At 44.1% G+C, this 22,767-nt stretch overlaps 1 long non-coding RNA gene across 2 annotated transcripts in view; it reads right to left on the reverse strand.

Moving 5' to 3' along the window:
• The window catches only part of LOC134340511 (uncharacterized), a 61,028-nt gene that overhangs the window by 26,784 nt on the left and 11,477 nt on the right, over window positions 1-22,767 (reverse strand). For both annotated transcript variants that reach the window (XR_010016568.1, XR_010016569.1), the window contains exons 2-3: window positions 20,773-20,815; window positions 20,339-20,495 (exon numbers count right to left, since the gene is read on the reverse strand). This is a non-coding gene — a long non-coding RNA (uncharacterized LOC134340511). The remainder of the gene's footprint in view (window positions 1-20,338; window positions 20,496-20,772; window positions 20,816-22,767) is intronic.

Here is a 22,767-nt window from a genome sequence, read left to right on the forward strand (position 1 = left end):
TCAAAGTACCTGTGAGATCCTCCAAATCTACTGGGTGGCATAGGTAAACCAACAAATCCTATCCATGCTGAGATCCCCCACAATGCTCTACCACACTGCTCACTTGATCGATACTGGACACTTGACACAATTGATTTTCATTGGTGCCAATTTATCTGCCTTGTTAAGAGCACTGCATATTTTCAGATAAAGAGCCTTTAACATTATCTTACCATTTTTGCTTACTCAGACATTATTACAAGGAGTATAAATGTAGGACAGTTTTGATGAAACATTTCCTGGAGTACTGTACACTCTTAATCTCTATATTTAAGGAAATTTGTGTTTGCATTGGAGGAATTTCAGTGTTGTGACTTGATTGCTTTCTTCTCACTGTTACCAATCAGGTAGGAGGTACAGGAGCCTGAAGGCACACACTCAACGATTCAGGAACAGCTTCTTCCCCTCTGCCATATGATTCCTAAATGGACATTGAACCCATGAACACTACCTCACTTTATTAAATATTATTTCTGTTCAACACTATTTTTGATCTAACTAGTTAATATACATATGAATGTCCAAGGTTACACATTGTATCGGAGGGATAGGAAGGTAGGCAGAGGGGGAGGCATGGCTCTGCTGTTAAAGAATGGCATCAAATCAGTAGAAAGATGTAACATAGGAATGGAAGATGTTGAATCCTTGTGGGCTGAGTTAAGAAACTGCAAGGGTAAAAAGACATTGATGGCAGTTATATACAGGCCTCCCAACAGTAGCTAGGATGTGGACCACAGATTACAATGAGAAATAGAAAAGGTGAGTCAAAAAGGCAATGTTATGATAGTCATGGGAGATTTCAACATGCAGGTCGATTGGGAAAATCAGGTTGGAAATGGATCTTAAGAGGGTGAGTGTTTTGAATGTTGATGAGATGGCTTTTTAGAGCAGTTTGTCATCGAGCCCACTAGGGGATCAGCTATATTGGATTGGCTGTTATGTAATGAACCGGAGGTGATTAAGGAGCTTCAGGTAAAAGAACCCTTAGGAGACAGTGATCACAATATGATTGAGTTCAACTTGAAATTTGATGGGGAGGAAAGTAAAGTCTGGCGTAGCAGTATTTCAGTGGAGTGAGGAACTTACAGTGGATTGAGAGAGGAGTTGGCCAAAGTAAAATGGAAGGAGATGCTGGCAGGGATGATAGCAAAGCAGCAATGGCTGAGTTTCTGGGGAAAATGAGGAAGGTGCAGGACATGTGTATTCCAAAAATGAAGAAATACTCAAATGGCAAAATAGTACAACTGTAGCCGATAGGGGAAGTCAAAGCTAATGTAAAAGCAAAAGAGAGGGCATACAACAAAGCAAAATTAGTGGGAAGACAGAGGATTGGAAAACTTTTAAACTCCTACAGAGAGCAACTAAAAGTATTAGATGAAATATGAAAGAAAACCAGCAAAGAATATCAAAGTGGATAGTAAAAGCTTTTTCAAGTATGTAAAAAATAGAGAGATGAGAGTGGATATAGGACCGCTAGAAAATGAGGCCAGAGAAATAATAACAGGGGCCAAGGACATGGCAGATGAACTAAATGAGTATTTTGCATCCATTCTTTAAGAAATTACTCACCAGTTAGCCTGACCTCAGTGGTTGGGAAGATGTTGGATCAATTGTTAAGGATGAGGTTATGGTGTACTTGGTGACATGCAGATCACCAAGTACTCCAAATACCTGGGGATACGAATTGACAATAAACTGGACTGGTCAAAGAACACTGAGGCTGTCTACAAGAAGGGTCAGAGCCGTCTCTATTTCCTGAGGAGACTGAGGTCCTTTAACATCTGTCGGACAATGCTGAGGATGTTCTACGAGTCTGTGGTGGCCAGTGCAATCATGTTTGCTGTTGTGTGCTGGGGCAGCAGGCTGAGAGTAGCAGACACCAACAGAATCAACAAACTCATTCGTAAGGCCAGTGATGTTGTGGGGATGGAGCTGGACTCTCTGACGGTGGTGTCTGAAAAGAGGATGCTGTCCAAGTTGCATGCCATCTTGGACAATGTCTCCCATCCACTACATAATGTACTGGTTGGGCACAGGAGTACATTCAGCCAGAGACTCATTCCACCGAGATGCAACACAAAGCGTCATAGGAAGTCATTCCTGCCTGTGGCCATCAAACTTTACAACTCCTGCCTTGGAGGGTCAGACACCCTGAGCCAATAGGCTGGTCCTGGACTTATTTCCTGGCATAATTTACATATTACTATTTAACTACTCCTCCCGTGGAGGGTCAGACACCCTGAGCCAATGGGCTGGTCCTGGACTTATTTCATAATTTACTGGCATAATTTACATATTACTATTTAACTATTTATGGTTTTATTACTATTTATTATCTATCGTGCAACTGTAATGAAAACCAATTTCCCCCGGGATCAATAAAGTATGACTATGACTATGACTATGACACAGGACAAATTCAGCATGGTTTCCTTCAGGGAAAATCCTGCCTGATGAACCTGTTGGAATTCTTTGAGGAAATTACAAGTAGGATAGATAAAGGGGATGCAGTAGATGTTGTATATTTGGTCTTTTAGAAGGTCTTTGAGAAAGTGCCACACATGAGGTTGCTTACCAAGTTACTGGCATGGTTAGAGAATTGGGTGATTGGTAGGAGGCAGTGAGTGGGAATAAAAGGATCCTTTTCTGGTTGGCTGCCAGTGACTAGTGGTGTTCTGCAGGGGTTGGTGTTGGGACCGCTTCTTTTGATGTTGTATGCCATTGATTTAGAAGATGGAATAGATGGCTTTGTTAACAAGTTTGCAGATGATATATGAAGATTGGTGGAGGGGCAGCTAACATTGAGGAAACAGTTAGGCTGCTGAAAGACAGATTAGGAGAATGGGCAAGAAAGTGGCAAATGAAATACAATGTTGGAAAATGCATGGGCATGCACTTTGGTAGTAGAAATAAATGTGCAGACTATTTTCTAAATGGGGAGAAAATCCAAAAATCTGAGTTGCAATGGGACTTGGGAGTTGTTGTGTAGAACACCCTAAAGATTAATTTGTAGGTAGAGTTGGTGGTGAAGAAGTCAAAAGCAATGTTAGCATTCATTTCAAGAGGTCTAAAATACAAAAGCAGGAATGTGATGCTGAGGCTTTATAAGGCACTGGTGAGACCTCACCTTGAGTATTGTGAACAGTTTTGGGCTCCTCATCTTAGAAAAGATGTGCTGGCATTGGAGACTGTTCAGAGGAGGTTCACAAGGATGATTCTGGGAATGAAATGGTTATCATACGAGGCAGCCGTGGAGGCCAGGTTTTTGGGTGTATTTAAGGCAGAACTTAATAGGTTCTTGATTGGACACTGCATCAAAGGTTACAGGAGAAAGCCAGGGACTGTGGCTAAGGTGAAAAAAGGATCAGCATGATTGAATGGCAGAACTTAATCGATAGGCCAAATAGCCTAATTCTACTCCTATGTCTTATGGTCACAATGACATTGTTTACTTAGAGTAATACAGCACAGCCCTTTTTGCTTTGGCCTAACTAACCTATGCCAACCATGACATCCTCCCTTCTAGTTCTAGTTGCCTGGGTCAAGCCCATAACCCTCCAAGCCCCTCCCCTCCTTGTACCTATTCAAATGCTTCTTAAATATTGCATTTGTACCAACTTTGACCTCTTCCTCTGGCAGCTCATTCACTCTGTGTAAAACAGAGTACTGTAAAATCAATGAACTTCAATGTTTTGAATCTGACAAATGGTTTATAAAGCAACACACACAAAATGCTGGAGGAACTCAGCAGGCCTGGCAGCATCTATGGAAAAGAGTAAACAGTCAACATTTCAGGTCGAGACCCTTCAACAGGACGGGAAAGGAAGGGGAGAAGTCAGAGTAAAAAGGTTGAGGAAGGGGAGGAAGAAGTTCAAGGTCACAGGCGATAGGTGAAACCAGGAGAGGGGGAAGGGTGAAGTAAAGAGCTGGAAAGTTGATTGGTGAAAGAAATAAATGGTTGGAGAAGGGGAATCTGCTAGAAGAGAAATGAAGACCATGGAAGAAAGAGAAGGGGGAGGAGCACCAGAGGGAGGTGATGGCAAGTAAGAAGATAAGGTGAGAGAGGGAAACAACAATAGGGGAATGGTGAAGGAGGGCAATTACTGGAAGTTTGAAAAATCGATGTTCATGCCATCATGTTGGAGGCTACCCAGACGAATATAAAGAGTGTCTCCACCAATCTGAGTGTGGGCTCATTGTGGCAGTAGAGGAAGCCATGGACTGACATCTCCGAATGGTAATTGGAAGTGGAATTGAAATGGGTGGCCACTGGGAGATCCTGTTTTTTCTGGTGGGTGATCAGCGAACAGCCTTCCAATTGTAAACCAAATGGTTTACAGTAGAAGCATGCTGTACCTGGCACAAGATCTCTGAATCTTCAAACATCTTTGCTGGAACAAAGTGATTCACACAGATGGTCTAAAAGCATCTATCGACAGAGAACCCAGACACCCAAAATTAGTGTTGTGGGGCTGACTCTCTGGGAACACAAATATCCCATTTATTAATAAACAGAGTAGTTCCTTAAGGTTGTTATAGCCAGGGGTAGTAATGGAGACAAGCTTCCACTACCTGTCAAATGCTATGGGTGGACATATCAGAATAGGAATGGAAAGTGGAATTAAAATGGGTGGCCACTCCCCCCCACTTTTTTCTTTCTTCCATGGCCTTCTGTCTCTTTCACCAATCAACTTCCCAGCTCTTTGCTTCATCCCCCCCCCCACCTCCTTTCATCTCTCTGACACAGTGGTGTCAAGAAAACAACCTCTCTCTCAATGTCACAAAAACAAAGGAGCTGGTTGTGGATTACAGGAGGAATGGAGACAGGCTAACCCCTATTGACATCAATGGATCTGGGGTTGAGAGGGTAAACAGCTTCAAGTTCCTCAGCATCCACATCACCGAGGACCTCACCTGGTCTGTACACACCAGCTGTGTGGTGAAAAAGGCACAACAGCGCATCTTTCACCTCAGACAGTTGAAGAAGTTTGTTATGGGCCCCCAAATCTTAAGAACTTTCTACAGGGGCACAATTGAGAGCATCCTGACTGGCTGCATCACTGCCTGGTATGGGAACTGTACCTCCCTTAATCGCAGGACTCTGCAGAGAGTGGTGCGGACAGCCCAGCGCATCTATAGATGTGAACTTCCCATGATTCAGGACATTTACAAGGACAGGTATGTAAAAAGAGCCCGTAGGATCATTGGGGACCCGAGTCATCCTGACTACAATCCATTCCAGCTGCTACCATCTAGGAAACGGTACCGCAGCATAAAAGCCAGGACCAACAGGCTCCGGGACAGCTTCTTCCACCAGGCCATCAGACTGATTAACTCACGCTGATTTGAGTGTATTCTATGTTACATTGACCGTTCTATTTATTATAAATTATTATAAATTACTATAATTGCACTTTGCACATTTAGATGGAGACATAATGTAAAGATTTTTATTCCTCATGTATGTGAAGGATGTAAAAAATAAACTCAATTCAATTCAATTCAAATCTGAGAGGTTTTACCATGACTTAATGATTCCTTATGTATTCTCTAGGTGTAAGCAATCACAAATACAGATACAGGAACTGCTGTGAAAATTTACCAAACTAGTTCCAGGCTTGGTAGGTTTTCTATATGGGGGAGGGGGTCGGAGATTAAGCAGACCAGACTCTGTTCTTGGGACCCTGAAGATGTCACAGGAAATATGCTCTTTTCAGATGCTGATATAAAGAAAGAACTTCTACCACCAACTTCAGCTCCCAGAGTGCATGAAATCTTAAATTGGTGTTTCCCACACCTGACATTTCACAGCCAGTATAAGTATGGACAAAGTCATGGTATACAGTGATATGTCAGAACATTATACTTTCCCTCCATTGACTCTGGCTGCACTTCCTACTGCCTGGGGAAAACAACCGATACAATCACGGACTCCCTCCAACCCCAACGCCACAACCCTCTCCACTCTCTTTTCTCCCCTTTCCCATCGGACAGAAGATGGAAAAACACAAATGACTGTATTGCCAGGCTCAATAGCAGCTTCTGTCCCACCATTATCAGATTCCTGAATGGACCTCTCATACGCTGAAGATGAATTCTTGATCTCCCACCTTACCTGTACTGCATTTTCTTTATAGCAACTGCACAATATTCTGCATTCTGATTTATTTTTACTTCTATTATATAATTATGCATGGTTTGATCTGTCTGGAATGCACACAAGCAAAAGTTTTCCACTGTACCTTGGTAGGTGTGACAAGAATTAATCAATTCCATTTCCAGTTCCAGTATACATAATGGGAATAGCCCTGTGACCCAGCTTGATACCTGTTATATGTGAGAGTAATTTCCATTCCCCAAAGATCCTGTCCACAACCCTACTCCCAGCCTTAGGTCCATTTCTGGGACCCTTCATTCCCAACAATAGTCCTTGCAGTTCCAGGATCCAGGACTAGACCCTGGAGTGGCTTTAATCCTGGCTCCACTCCTGTGAACGTCTCATCTCCTGGTCTCAACCTCAGGGACCCCCCAACTTTAACACTTCCAACTGCAGGAAGGACAGAAGTCAGAACACCTTTCATCACATAGGTCCACCAGCCACAGATGCCCAGGTGCCCATTCACAGCTGATTCTTCTTAACTCCATTTATCTACTTTGCTCATATCCCCTTCCTTTGAATGTCAACCTTCGAATGTCAGTGTCTGGAGACTCAAGTGGAGGTATAGATCTCGACCATGATGTGTGTGAGAATGGGCTTCTCGATGTGTCCTGCTCCATTCGCAGCTCGCCGTCTCCCTTTGCTATATGGCATTCCAACTCAGTAATCTGTCCTCTTCATGTGGCCTATTGCCCAAATTAATGCTCCAACTATAAGTTCATGCCCCAGATCATGAGTGGCAGAAGCCACTGGAAGAACTACTGGACTTTAACACAGTCATTCGCTGAGTTTACACTGTATGTTGTTGCCTTGTGAGGCACAGATTCTAACATTTCCAATAGAATGAGAAAATGGACCCTGAAAGTTTACCCTTTCGACCTTAATCTGACCTCTCTCACTGGGAAACATCTAGCCTAACACAGCCAGAGAAGTTGTGGGAATGGAACTGTTCACAGATCTTCTGCCCCTTTTTATCTAAATAATTGGCCTGTTGTAATCCTCAGATCCTGAGTGGTAAGCACACTTTCTGAAATGCTTGCAAGAATTTCAGCCAAAAATGCTTTGCAAGGGACTTTAATCTGTGGGCAAAGGTTTGTAACTTTTATTGGCATGGTACAAGAGATAACCAAATAATAAGTACAGACACAAGTTTTACAACACTTGTTTATGGTGCCTCGAAATCACACTGAGAGGTAACACATGTATTCAATGGCGTTATTTGTTGCACTTTATCCAAAAAAATCTTAGTGTTCAATGCAACTGATAAGTCAGACTTAATAACAGTAGCTTTAATATAACAGTTGCTTGATAGACTTTAACTGAGAGATATTTAACTAGGTAAATAGTTAAAATAGACTCATTTACACATGTCTTCAATGAAGAGACTTTCAAAGTGCTTCAAAGAAGCACATCTAGAGGTCAACACTGAGATAAAGAGCAGAGAGCAACAGCTTGATCAAAGCAACACACATCAAAGTTGCTGGTAAACATAGAAACATAGAAACATAGAAAATAGGTGCAGGAGTAGGCCATTCGGCCCTTCGAGCCTGCACCGCCATTTATTATGATCATGGCTGATCATCCAACTCAGAACCCAGCCTTCCCTCCATACCCCCTGACCCCTGTAGCCACAAGGGCCATATCTAACTCCCTCTTAAATATAGCCAATGAACTGGCCTCAACAGTTTCCTGTGGCAGAGAATTCCACAGATTCACCACTCTCTGTGTGAAGAAGTTTTTCCTAATATCGGTCCTAAAAGGCTTCCCCTCTATCCTCAAACTGTGACCCCTCGTTCTGGACTTCCCCAACATCGGGAACAATCTTCCCGCATCTAGCCTGTCCAATCCCTTTAGGATCTTATACGTTTCAATCAGATCCCCCCTCAATCTTCTAAATTCCAACGAGTACAAGCCCAGTTCATCCAGTCTTTCTTCATATGAAAGACCTGCCATCCCAGGAATCAATCTGGTGAACCTTCTTTGTACTCCCTCTATGGCAAAGATGTCTTTCCTCAGATTAGGAGACCAAAACTGCACACAATACTCCAGGTGTGGTCTCACCAAGGCCTTGTACAACTGCAGTAGTACCTCCCTGCTCCTGTACTCGAATCCTCTCGCTATAAATGCCAGCATACCGTTCGCCTTTTTCACCGCCTGCTGTACCTGCATGCCCACTTTCAATGACTGGTGTATAATGACACCCAGGTCCCGTTGCACCTCCCCTTTTCCTAATCGGCCACCATTCAGATAATAATCTGTTTTCCTATTTTTGCCACCAAAGTGGATAACTTCACATTTATCCACATTAAATTGCATCTGCCATGAATTTGCCCACTCACCCAACCTATCCAAGTCACCCTGCATCCTCTTAGCATCCTCCTCACTGCTAACACTGCCACCCAGCTTCGTGTCATCCGCAAACTTGGAGATGCTGCATTTAATTCCCTCATCCAAGTCATTAATATATATTGTAAACAACTGGGGTCCCAGCACTGAGCCTTGCGGTACCCCACTAGTCAGCGCCTGCCATTCTGAAAAGGTCCCGTTTATTCCCACTCTTTGCTTCCTGTCTGCTAACCAATTCTCCACCCACACCAATACCTTACCCCCAATACCGTGTGCTTTAAGTTTGCACACTAATCTCCTGTGTGGGACCTTGTCAAAAGCCTTTTGAAAATCCAAATATACCACATCCACTGGTTCTCCCCTATCCACTCTACTAGTTACATCCTCAAAAAATTCTATGAGATTCGTCAGACATGATTTTCCTTTCACAAATCCATGCTGACTTTGTCCGATCATTTCACCGTTTTCCAAATGTGCTGTTATCACATCCTTGCTAACTGACTCCAGCAGTTTCCCCACCACCGACGTTAGGCTAACCGGCCTATAATTCCCCGGTTTCTCTCTCCCTCCTTTTTTAAAAAGTGGGGTTACATTAGCCACCCTCCAATCCTCAGGAACTAGTCCAGAATCTAACGAGTTTTGAAAAATTATCACTAATGCATCCACTATTTCTTGGGCTACTTCCTTAAGCACTCTGGGATGCAGACCATCTGGCCCTGGGGATTTATCTGCCTTCAATCCCTTCAATTTACCTAACACCACTTCCCTACTAACATGTATTTCACTCAGTTCCTCCATCTCACTGGACCCTCTGTCCCTTACTATTTCTGGAAGATTATTTATGTCCTCCTTAGTGAAGACAGAACCAAAGTAATTATTCAATTGGTCTGCCATGTCCTTGCTCCCCATAATCAATTCACCTGTTTCTGTCTGCAGGGGACCTACATTTGTCTTTATCAGTCTTTTCCTTTTTACATATCTATAAAAGCTTTTACAGTCCGTTTTTATGTTCTCTGCCAGTTTTCTCTCATAATCTTTTTTCCCCTTCCTAATTAAGCCCTTTGTCCTCCTCTGCTGAACTCTGAATTTCTCCCAGTCCTCAGGTGAGCCACTTTCTCTGGCTAATTTGTATGCTACTTCTTTGGAATTGATACTATCCCTAATTTCTCTTGTCAGCCACGGGTGTACTATCTTCCTTGATTTATTCTTTTGCCAAACTGGGATGAACAATTGTTGTAGTTCATCCATGCAACCTTTAAATGCTAGCCATTGCATATCCACCGTCAATCCTTTAAGTGTCATTTGCCAGTCTATCTTAGCTAATTCACGTCTCATACCTTCAAAGTTACCCCTCTTTAAGTTCAGAACCTTTGTTTCTGAATTAACTATGTCACTCTCCATGTTAATGAAGAATTCCACCATATTATGGTCACTCTTACCCAAGGGGCCTCTCACGACAAGATCGCTAATTAACCCTTCCTCATTGCTCAAAACCCAGTCCAGAATAGCCTGCTCTCCAGTTGGTTCCTCGACATGTTGGTTCAAAAAACCATCCCGCATACATTCCAAGAAATCCTCTTCCTCAGCACCTTTACCAATTTGGTTCACCCAGTCTACATGTAGATTGAAGTCACCCATTATAACTGCTGTTCCTTTATTGCACACATTTCTAATTTCCTGTTTAATACCATCTCCGACCTCACTACTAAACTTTCTGAGAGGCGGGACTGCGCAGGCGTGTGACCTCGGGCAGTGCAGCGCGGCAGATTTAAAAGGAACAGAGTCTCATAGAGTGGGCAGCGTAGTTTGCGGGCGGCGGAGTGAGCCGGGAGCAGAGTGAAGACTTAAGGGCTTCGGCTCACCGGGCTTAGGCGGAAACGGGCGAGGCGAGGAAGGTTTGACATTCATTTTCTGTTGCTATTTGAGGAGAGGGGCATTATGACTGTGAGGGCAGTTTGCTGTTCTCAGTGTCGGATGTGGGAGGCCCTGGAGTCTCCAAGCCTCCCGGACGTCTACATCTGCGCCAAGTGCATCGAGATGCAGCTCCTAAGGGACCGCGTTACGGAACTGGAGCTGCAGCTCGATGACCTTCGTCTGGTCAGGGAGAGCGAGGAGGTGATAGAGAGGAGTGGAAGGCAGGTGGTCACGCCGGGGCCACGGGAGGCAGACAAGTGGGTCACGGTTAGGAGGGGGAAGGGGAAAAGGCAGGTGATGGGGAGTACCCCGGTGGCTGTGCCCCTTAACAACAGGTACTCCTGTTTGAGTACTGTTGGAGGGGACAGCTTACCCGGGGGAAGCGACAGTGGCCCTGCCTCCGGCACAGAGTCTGGCCCTGTAGCTCAGAAGGGTAGGGCAAGGAAGAGGAGGGCAGTTGTGATAGGGGACTCGATAGTAAGGGGGTCAGATAGGCGATTCTGTGGACGCAGTCCAGAGACCCGGATGGTAGTTTGCCTCCCTGGTGCCAGGGTCCGGGATATTTCTGATCGTGTCCAAGATATCCTGAAGTGGGAGGGTGAGGAGCCAGAGGTCGTGGTACATATAGGTACCAATGACATAGGTAGGAAAAGGGATGAGGTCCTGAAAGAAGAATATAGGGAGCTAGGAAGGGAGTTGAGAAAAAGGACCGCAAAGGTAGTAATCTCGGGATTACTGCCTGTGCCACGCGACAGTGAGAGTAGGAATGCGATGAGGTGGAGGATAAATGCGTGGCTGAGGGATTGGAGCAGGGGGCAGGGATTCAAGTTTTTGGATCATTGGGACCTCTATTGGTGCAGGCGTGACCTGTACAAAAAGGACGGGTTACACTTGAATCCTAGGGGGACCAATATCCTGGCAGGGAGATTAGCGGGGGCTACTGAGGTGACTTTAAACTAGAATGGTTGGGGGGTGGGAATCAAATTAAAGAGGCTAGGCGTGAGGAGGTGAGTTCACAACAGAGGGATGGGAACCAGTGCAGAGAGACAGAGGGGTGTAAAGTGAGCGTAGAAGCAAAAAGTACAAAGGAGAAAAGTAAAAGTGGCAGGCCGACAAATCCAGGGCAAGCATTAAAAAGGGCTAAGAGAGTTGTAAAAGAGCGCCTGAAGGCTTTATGTGTCAATGCAAGGAGCATTCGTAATAAGTTGGATGAATTGAAAGTGCAGATTGTTATTAATGATTATGATATAGTTGGGATCACAGAGACATGGCTCCAGGGTGACCAGGGATGGGAGCTCAACTTTCAGGGATATTCAATATTCAGGAGGGATAGACATGAAGGAAGGGGAGGTGGGGTGGCGTTGCTGGTTAAAGAAGAGATTAACGCAATAGAAAGGAAGGACATAAGCCGGGAAGATGTGGAATCGATATGGGTAGAGCTGCGTAACACTAAGGGGCAGAAGACGCTGGTGGGAGTTGTGTACAGGCCACCCGTTGGAGAAAAAAAATAACGAAAATTTCAAAAATCTCTTTCTCGGCACTCCCACTCAGACTCCCAGACTCCTTCTTCGAATCAAACCCGAAGCAGGATGTCTGCCCTTTTAAATCTGCCACGCTGCACTGCCCGACGTCACACGCCTGCGCAGTCCCGCCTCTCAGAAAGCCATCAGGACTGACTGAAGGGTCTCGGCCTGAAACGTTGACTGTACCTCTTCCTAGAGATGCTGCCTGACCTGCTGTGTTCACCAGCAACTTTGATGTGTGTTGCTTGAATTTCCAGCATCTGCAGAATTCCTGTTGTTTACACTTGATCAAAGCAATGGGTTGAAGGAGGTCATTAAGGAAGGGGAGGGAAAATGGAGAGACACGAGGTTTAGGCAACTGATTTAGATCCACAGTGAAGGGTGAACTGTGTATGGATGGCATGAGGTAAGATCATGGTTGCAGAGCTCTGGATGAAGGTCAAAATGACTATTGTCTATGAGTCTATCATGGCCTGTGCTGAGAAAACATGAACACCAAGCCTAATTCCAAAACTAGTAAGGGTCCTGTAGTTTACAACTCCTCAGCTATGCATCCTTCTACTGATTAAATGTGATGAGGGTTATCTGCCTCTCCCACCCTTTTCAAGGCAGCGGGTTCCGGAACCCTTCCTGTTTTCTCTATTCAGCCCCCATCTCCATTAACATTTCACTCCGTCTCTTCCGTTTTCTGCCAGAGGAACTTTCCTGACAATTTGAATGTAGATAAGAAAAATACACACAGCGGCCACTTTATCAGGTATACCAGTACACCTGTTTTTAATGCAAATATCTAATCAGCCAATCATGTGGCAGCAACTCAATGCATGAAGGCATTGTAGACATGGTCAAGAGGTTCAGTTGTTGTTCAGACCAAACATCAAAATGGGGAAGAAATAGGTTCTAACTGACTTTGACCATGAAATGATTGTTGGTCCAGATGGGGCGGTTTGAGTATCTAGTGAACTGCTGATCTCCTGGGAATTTCATGCACAACAGTCTCTAAATTTTACAGAGGATAGTGTGAGAAACAAAACAAAACATTCAGTGAGTGACAGTTACGTGTGTGAAAACAGCTTGTTAATGAGAGAGGTCAGAGAAAAATAGCCAGACTGGTTCAAGCTGACAGGAAGGCAACAGTAACTCAAATAGCCAAGTGTTACCAGTGGTGTGCAGAAGATCATCTCTGAACATACATCAGGTCGAACCTTGAAGTGGATGGGCTCGAGCAGCAGAAGACCATGAATGTAACTCACTGGCCACTTTACGAGGACAGGAGGTACTTAATACAGAAGCCACTAAATATTCCCACTAATGGCGTGTGGATGAGTTAAAATCCCAAAACTTGTAGCAGTCAAAATTAGCAGCAGATACAAAAAGATTGAAATAACTGTGTGGTCTATGTCATGAAGATGGAAAGACCTGCCATCTTCAGTCTGCAATATTGTGAAGAACTAAATAAGCACAGGAAAATCTAAAGCAATGTGCAGACTGAGGAGCAAAATCAACCCATTCCAAAAGCAACCAGAACATCTCGAGGACTTTGCATATCACAGCACCAGCCCAAGTAAAACTACTGATCCACTCATCATATAATGTAGATGACATTAAGAGAGAACTCTGAAATGATCAAAAGAGATAATAGCCAAAGTCACTAAACTCCACTGCATTGACAGAGGCTCATGGTTGATGGCAGTCATTGGAATCACACTCATGGGCCAGACCGATTCTCAATTCTCAATTCCAACTCAGTAAGGCATCACACCAGCATTGGGCTCTACCAAAGTTGTCAGAAAACTTGATAGAAAGAGTGATAAGGAATGTTCATTGTTGAGAATATTTCATACACCATTTGGATATTATGACCTCAGGTGGTCCTGGAGTAGGTCAGGATGTATTCTGACAGATTACAGTAAGAACCTAAACAGGATTCAGAAGTACATTGAGCATAATAGTAGGGGCCAGGTATGTGCAGGAGGTGACAACATCCAAAACCATAGGACAAAGGAACAGAATTAGGCCAATCGGCACACCAAGTCTGCTCCTCCATTCCATCATGGCTGATTTATTATCCCTCTCAACCCCATTCTCCTGCCTTCTTCCCATTACTGAGACTGTCATCTATCTGCGATGACAAAGAAGCAGAAAGGCTGGGTTTCAGCTGAACGCTGACAAATGCATCATAATGGGAGAACTTGGTGTCTGCAAGCAATGGTGCCGATCAAAGGTAGTCAACTTTTAACTGAGACCAGAGAATAATACAAAAGTCTGGCAAAAGTCATGTCACATAGCACACGCAGCATAACAAAGTTGCACTAATTTAATGAAAAAAATTGTTTGCTCAACATGGTAAAGTTACACAGCACAAAAAACTTAGTAATAAACTATCAATCATTAACATAAAATTAATCTATCAGTTAGCTATTCACAGGAATAAAATTTACAGTCAATCAATAGTTCGCAAATTAGTGCATGCATGCACGTGGTGGTGTCTATGTACATTGTTATAAGATGATAAGACATAGGAGCAGAATTAGGCCATTTTGAGTTTGCTCCAATATTTCATCATGGCTAATCCAATTTTCCTCTCAGCCCCAATCTCCTGCCTTCTCCCTTTCATGTCCTGATGAATCAAGAGTCTATCAACCTCTGCCTTAAATATACATAAAGACCTGGCCTCCGCAGTTGCCTGTAGCAAAGAATTCCACAGATTCACCACTCTCTGGCTAAAGAAAGTCCTCCTCATCTCCGTTCTAAAAGGACACTCCTCTATTTGAGGCTGTGTCCTCTGGTCTTAGACTTTCCCACCACAGGAGACATCCTTTCCACATCCACTCTATCAAGGCCTTTCACCATTCGGTAGGTTTCAATTAGGTCACCCCTCATTCTTCCAAATTCCAGTGAATATAGGCTCAGAGTCATCAAACGCTCTTTAATATTTCCCTTGATACACCGATTGAAACGTATCCTCTCCGAAACACCAGCCCATTCCTTTACTGGGTCCCTCCGTAGTTTTGTCCCTTTTCTTCTCTGTTTAATCACCCGCTGATGTACTCTCCGAACATTTTCCTGTCCCTCACAGTCTCACTTGAAATGTCCGTCTTCTCCACAGTTGTAACAGAAAATACCCATCACCTCTCACGTCAAGGGACCCTTCTCAGCAGCATTCCTCTTTGTCCTAAGTCCTACAGGTGGGTCAGGTTTCACATTCAGCTGAGACATGAGCAGACATCCATCGAATGAGCTCAGCATGAAGGATTTCCACCTCACTCCTCGAAAGCTGTAACTCTGTGGCATCAGAGGTCTCTCTAGCAGCAACGGCTACAGCTGGAGACACTACCTGACTTTTGGAAATGTTCCACTTCTCAATCATGTTTTCCTCCTCTCTAACTTCTCTGAGTACCTCAGTAAAAGATGGAGCAGGGTGTAGCTTGTGGGTCATTCAAATACGTAGTGTAATCACATCGTGTGACAGCACGCCCTTCACAACTTGTTCCACCCTCAGGCAATTTCGCTCAGACGGTTGAATGCCCCTTTTGTGACACAAACAACGCAGCAGTTTCTCCAACCTGAAAAGGTAGGCAGACAGCTTCTCTCCTTCCCCCTGGAATGTGTGACTAATTCTCCATCATCAGATCGGCTGCGGTTTCAACAGTGCCAAAGGCATCTTCCAGAGCTTGACAGTAATTAGCTGACGTGACTAATGGGTTCTCTACCTTGAGGAACCTCACTACATCAGCCGTCAGACCCTTTAAGCCCTCTCTCAGTCTCTGTTTTTAATCATATTATCTGAGCACTGCCATTCATCCAGTATCTGAGATGTCTGGTCAGCCCAAGCCCCATATTCCTCTTCCCCATCGGGTGTCTTGCACCTATATCAGCGAACCCCTCCTTTATCCCCTCATGTATAGATGGGGCCTTTGATGTATGGCAAGAATTAGGGATATGCAGCATTGGAGACTTATACATACAAGGGATTTTTGCGTCATTTCGGCAGCTCCAGCACAAATTCGGATTGCAAAAGAGTAATTTTTTCAGGTATCTCCAGCTAAGACACTATATAAGATCACATCTTTCTGGTTTTGAGATGGCAAAACCTGATAAAATAGATAATCATTTAAGATGATGCTTAGGGACAGAACACATAATCGCCTATCTGTATGATGCCATACAAAACAAGTGTCATACAACAATGGATAATATTAAAAAAGAGTGGGAAAAGGAGTTGGGTACAGAGATAGAGGAGGTTATATGGAATGAGGCTTTGGAGTATGTTAACTCCTGTTCCATCAATGCCAGACATTGTTTAATACAATTTAAAATCCTACATAGACTACATTACTCAAAAGTAAGGATTCATAAAATATTCCCAGAGGTGTCCCCAATGTGTGAGAAAGGCAAGTCCTCGGAGGCAAATTTGTTACATAGTTATGTTTTATGTCCTAGGACACAAGAGCAAATATTGGAAGCAAATATTTGAGGTCTTATCGAAGGTACTAAACGTTCAGATAATACCAGACCCCATTTTAATAATTTTGGAACTTCTGCGAGGTCAGATAAATTCCAGGCTACCCAGCAACAACTCCTGATCTATGGCATACTTAGTGGAAAGAAACTCATACTGATATTCTGGAAAAAGGAGGAAACTCCATCACTCAGACAATGGCTGGCTGCATTAATGGATACTCTGCATCTAGAGAGGATAAGATACGTTATCAAGGACAGACTCAAGGGACTTGAAAACAACCTAGCAACCATTACTGTTGTACTTAGAAGAGATTGACAGCTGAACTAAGTGCGGGGGGGTGGGGTGCGGTAGGACCCCAACAGCACATACGGGAGGGGTGAGGGGAGGGTAGGGCTGGGAAGGGGAAAGGAGACGGGGTGGTAGGGTTTCCTTTGCTTTTTGCTTGTTTACTATACATACATTCATTTGACTTTCATCATGTTGTTATAAGAGAAAAGAAGCATTGTACTTTAGGACTTCGTTGGTTGTGGTTAAGCTGATGTTGCTTCACAATAAAAACATTTGAAACAAAAAAAAGATAAAGCAAAGAGCTGACAACCTAAAATGACAACAAATCAAATCAACTTCTGCAGGTAATACATTTGCCTCCCTTCCAGCCAAAGGTTCATGATGAGGGATTATTCATATCACTTTCTGTAACCTCACTTTGTACAATATAGCAACAGAATTTGCAAAATTCTGTCTGATCACATTACTGACCTAACCATCTCAATTCCAGATAGTAGATATTTGGGGGAATCTTAAACTTCCATGAATCAGACATTGACAGGGCAGATATACCCAGGTGGCCACATGATATCAGAGCCTGAGCTCCAGCCCTGAATTCCATGTCCAGCTTCATGACATCTTACAAAGATGGAGTCAGCGAATAACGCTACCACAGGTGGTCAAATCTATTGCCTCAGCCCATCCACTAAAGTCAGAGAGCAGCTGATTTTATTTCCTTTGCAACCTATGAATGTTCAACAAATTCATGGATAGGAAGGTTTTCATAGAAGTTTACAACTGAGTCCAACCCGTTTCTACAATTGCTTGTCTTTCAGTGGAAGTTAGCTCTGGCCACATCTTTATATATCTCATCAGACCAGCAAATCCTGTAGTTACCAATAGAACAGGAACTGCACAGAAATAGGTCATTTTCCCATTGTGTCCACATGGTCTGCCTGCCAGAACAACTTGGTTGAGTCATCTGGGAGCTGTTGACCATAAAGACCATGAGGCATAGGAGGCCATTCTGCCATCAAAACTCCACCATATCGCTTCCTTTGTCTGAATGCAGTGACTCCCACTTCCTGTACATTGCCATTCTATCCTTGTATCCAAGACTAATTCATGAAGCTCCCTTCTCCACAGCCGTGTGGGAGTATTTTCACTGGAAGGACCACAGTGGCCCAAGAAAGCTGCCTACTGTTACCTTCTCAAGGGCAATGAGGGATGTCCTCATGAGGGATGTTGGCATGTCCTTTCCTAAGATGTCAAGATACCAAAGCATAAACACAAGAGATTCTGCAGATGCTGGAAACCTAGAGCAACACACACAAAATGCTGGAGGAACTCAGCAGGTCAGGCAGCATCTGTGGAAATGGGCAAACAGTCGATTTTTCAGGCCATGAACCTTCATTGGGGCTGGAAAGGAAGGGGGAATACGCCAGAATAAAAAGGTGGGGGAGGGATGGAGTACAAGTTAGAAGGTTATAGGTGAAGCCAGGTGGGTGGGGGAAGGAGGATGAAGTAAGAAGTGATAGGTGCAAAGGACTGGAGAAGGAGGAATCTGATAGGAAGAGAATGGATCATAGGAGAAAGGGAAAAAGGAGGGGCACTGGGGGAGGTGATGTTAGAGGGTGGCCAGATGGGGAATTGGAGAAGAGGGAAGGGGAAGGAAAAGAAAAGAATTGCCAGAAGTTGGAGAAATCAATGATCATGCCATCAGGTTGGGGGCTACCTAGACGGAATAAGAGGTGTTGCTTCACCAACCTGAGAATAGCCTCATCGTGGCAGAAGAGGAGTCCATGGACTGACACATCGGAACGGGAATGTGGATTGAAATTAAAATGGTTGGCCACTGGGAAATCCTGCTTTTTGCAGATGGAGCAAAGGTGCTTCACAAAACAGTACAGTACCCCAATCTACATCAGGTCTCACCAATGTAGAGCAGGCCGCATTGGGAGCAATGTTCCCTCGAAAGATGCGCGCACACATCTTTTGCTACTTGCACACAAAGGAATTTAAACTGTGCACAAATGTTGTCACTCTCTACCTCATCAGCATATTTCACGAACATACATAATCACATTTTCTTTTCCGGTTTCTGACACAGACAGTGCTGACAACATGCAGTTTGCAATGCTTTTTCTGCAGATTTTAGAACTGGCTTATTTACATGTATTTACGTATTGGGCACGTGGCCAAGTGATTAAGGCGTTCGTCTAGTTATCTCAGGGTCGCTAGTTTGAGCCTCAGCTGCGGCAGCGTGTTTGTGCCCTTGAGCAAGGCACTTAATCACACATTACTCTAGTCTGTGCAAGGAGTGGCGCCCCACACAGACTTCCAATATGCACCTTGTAAGGCATGAAAATACCCGACGCAGGCCTCTCATGGTCTGAGTCGACGTTCCCCCCTTCCCTCCCCCTTATTTATACTGTTTTTATTAAAGACATTATTGATTCATTAAGTCAAATTCCAAAGAAGCAAAGGGCGTGAAGTGAAGAAGAACTACGAGTTCATTTAAAGCAGAATAGCTTAATAACCATTTCAAACAACTTTAATAACATGAAAAGATTGATGTTATTTCATGCTGTCATATAGTATATGAGAAATAGGACTTATTGACGTGGATTAATTTATTTCTTTTAAACAATGAACAAGAAGCTGGACTTGGTGGTTTATTATCTTTAGAATAGCTTCAAGTTTACTTCTACTTAAAACTCAGTTCGCAAAAGTTGTTGTCACTGGGCAAAAACTTGCACAGCACATGATTTTTGTGCACAGTGGTCATTACAAATTAGAGGGAACATTCTGTAGCACTTGATACAGTAGATGACCTCAATAGATTTGCATGTGAAATGTTGCCTCACCTGGGAGTACTGTTTGGGGCCGTGAATGGAGGAGAGGGAGGAGGTGAATGGGCAAGTGTAGCACTTCCCGTTCTGATCTTGAATGTTTATTTTCCCCCACAGATTCTGCCTGAGTTGCTGAGCTCCTCCAGCATTTTCTGCGTGTTGCACGGGATATTTTGCGCCAGTGAGCACATAGCATCTTGTGATACATCTCGTCCAGTGTGATGCACAACTCCTCTGCTTTAGCTAATCTTGGGTGCATTCTCTGCAAAGGCACTTGGTCAAAGTTTAAGAAAATTTGACACTGTAGTCAAGGAAACCATTACAAAACACACTTGTGGCCCAGTTGCTGGTGAGTTCCACATCAGCTTGTACCATCTGGTTCTGACCTCTGGTACCAGCTCGTCCACTGCCTCACTTCTCATCCATATGCACTATGTGATGTTCATCTCTAAGCAAACTGTCTACCTCCAAGGACGGTCGTGACAATAAGCCCAGGTGCTGGGAAGTGCTGCGGTGGCCTGCTAGCACAGTTTGTAGATCTGCTGGCTCTCAACAGCAGAGACCTGGGTTCAATCCTGTCTGTGCGGAGCCGCGTGTACATAATCCCTGTAAACATATGTAATTTCTCATGTGATCTAGCTTTCTTGCACATCCCATAGACATGCATAGACATTTAGTAGGTTAATTGACCACTATAAATTGCCCCTATTGTGCAGCTGAGGGTTAGAATCTGGAAAATAAAACGGGATAGTGTAGAATTGGCATGAATGGGTACCTGATGGTTAGCATGGATTTGATGGGCTGAAGGTCTTGTTTCCAAACTTCATGACTTTGGAAGGATGCTGGACATTTGCAAGTATCAATCTTGAAGTTGTGACTTCAGGATGTGAGCCTGTCGTACGTTTGGCTGGAGTTCGTATCTACAAGGTTTCCTGGAGGTGAAGCAAAGCAGAATGCTGATAATCTCTGGTCCAAACTCAGGGAAATGGGATTAATTTGGGTAGGCATCTTGGTTGGTATGGGTGAGTTGGGCTGAAAGGCCTGTTTTCATGCTGCACAACTCAACAGTTCAATGACTCTAACTCAGCAAGTCAAGTAGAATCAAATTAAAAATAACTAATAAACAGCAAGGACACAAATCATTGGTGAAATGACAGTGTGACGAAAGAGGGTTACAAAAAGTACACATAGACTAAGATGTTAACTGACCTGTGCTGGCACCAGTGGGATCAGCAGTTGATCTGCCACCTGTCTTCAGGAGAAAGAGAGATAAATAAGACAATGGAGCAGTATTTGGAAATGTTAATGAAGAGACGAGAGAGTTTAACGGAAGGAGACACCGGTCTGGGTATAGACAAGATCGGCTCCCTTTGAACCCTGAACTGTTTGAAGTGTGATGGACAGGCGATACCCCAGCAGGGGGATAAAAAGGGACAGGTTCGCTAAGGCAGGACACACACGACACCACGAGGTAACGAGACCCTGGAAGTGGTGCGCCTCCCACAAGTCGGTGGGAGTTTTTGGAGGGCTGGTCGCAGGACCAAGCCATAGACGCACAGGGTGGAAAGGTACGATCGGCGGGAACCTGGTGTCTGTCTGCCCTTGCCTGGGTGCCAGGTTCACTGCAGAGGAACGATCGTGTCTGAAATGGAGGGGTCACAGTCGGTGACCTCAGAAGACATTACAAAGGGCTCGCCCGAAAGCTGACTGCGAAGAATATCGAAGGTCTGTGTGGAAGCCGTTTTGAATATTCATTCGCTTTCGCCCGCTCTCTCCTTCCCCCCTCCCACCCCCGTCCACCAGCACGACGGTGATTACTGTGAACCGAACTGAACTCAATTAAACTGAACTTTGCGTCACTTTGAAACTGGTCATTTACCCCTAGACGACGATAGAGCTTGATTGATCCTATTATCCTAGCTCTGTGTATATGTGTGTTTATCATTGCTGAACTGTTGTATTTATTTTCCTTTTGATTAGAGTACTGTGTTGCTTATTTCTTTAATAAAACTTTCTTAGTTCCAGTAATCCAGACTCCAACTGAGTGATCCATTTCTGCTGGTTTGGCAACCCAGTTACGAGGTACGTAACATAAGTCTCTGTTTTTAATCATATTATCGGAGCACGGCCATTCATCCAGTATCTGAGATGTCTGGTCAGCCCAAGCCCCATATTCCTCTTCCCCATCGGGTGTGGGCTTGACGTCAGAGAGCACTCCCAGCCTACGATAACTTTGGCTCTCCGCAGGTACACTTCTGCACTTATCAACCAGTGATGTAATGGTCAAAACCGGCTCAGAATTTAAATCAACCACTGAAGGACCCATTAGACCTTTCACATCAGACAACTCTTTTCCCTCACTTTGCAGAAACGAGAACAACTTGTCTTTAAAGTCTTCACCCTCAGCTACATGTCCCCTTCTCTAAAGATACAGACTGTCCATGCCCCTGCCTCTCCAGGGTCTCCCAACCTATCAGGCAGCACGACTTGAGTCATGTCACTGCTGGTCTGGACTAACATGACATCCTTACCAGCCAATTGGTCAAAACGCCATTCAATCAGCATAACCTTCCCCAAAACCTTTATAGGATTTAGCACTCTGAATACCTGCTCATTGGGAAATCAGACATCCACCCCACTCAAAACACAAGCATTATTTATGGATAATCTCTCTGAGTCACACCAAACCTTAATCCCTATGACATCTGTAATAAAGTACCTTAATCTCTTTCCTCAACACTAGTTTAAACACAGGTTTAAACAAACAAACTGCTTAATCAATTCTTAACAGCAATTATACAGCATGCAGCGAATCACCACACGATAGCCCCCTCAACAGGCCTGTATGAAAATTTGTCATCGCTAGCTGGCCCTGCTAACAGCCTCCAGGAGGGGGAGAGATGAAGTGAAGACCTTTCACCATTCAATAGGTTTCAATTAGGTCACCTCTCATTCTTCCGTATTCCAGCGAATACAGGCACAGAGCCATCAAATGTTATTCATATGACAAGCTATTCAATCCTGGAAACATTTTTGTGTATCTCCTTTAAGCCCTCTCAAGTTTCATCACATCCTTTATCAGATAAGGGGCCCAAACCTGCTCACAATACTCCAAGTGAGTCCTCACCAGTGCTTTATAAAGTCTCAACATTACATCCTTGCTTTTAAATTCTAGTCCTCTCCAAATGATTGATAACATTACAT

Source organism: Mobula hypostoma, chromosome X1 (assembly GCF_963921235.1).
Source record: "Mobula hypostoma chromosome X1, sMobHyp1.1, whole genome shotgun sequence".
Classification (NCBI taxonomy): Eukaryota; Metazoa; Chordata; class Chondrichthyes; order Myliobatiformes; family Myliobatidae; genus Mobula; species Mobula hypostoma.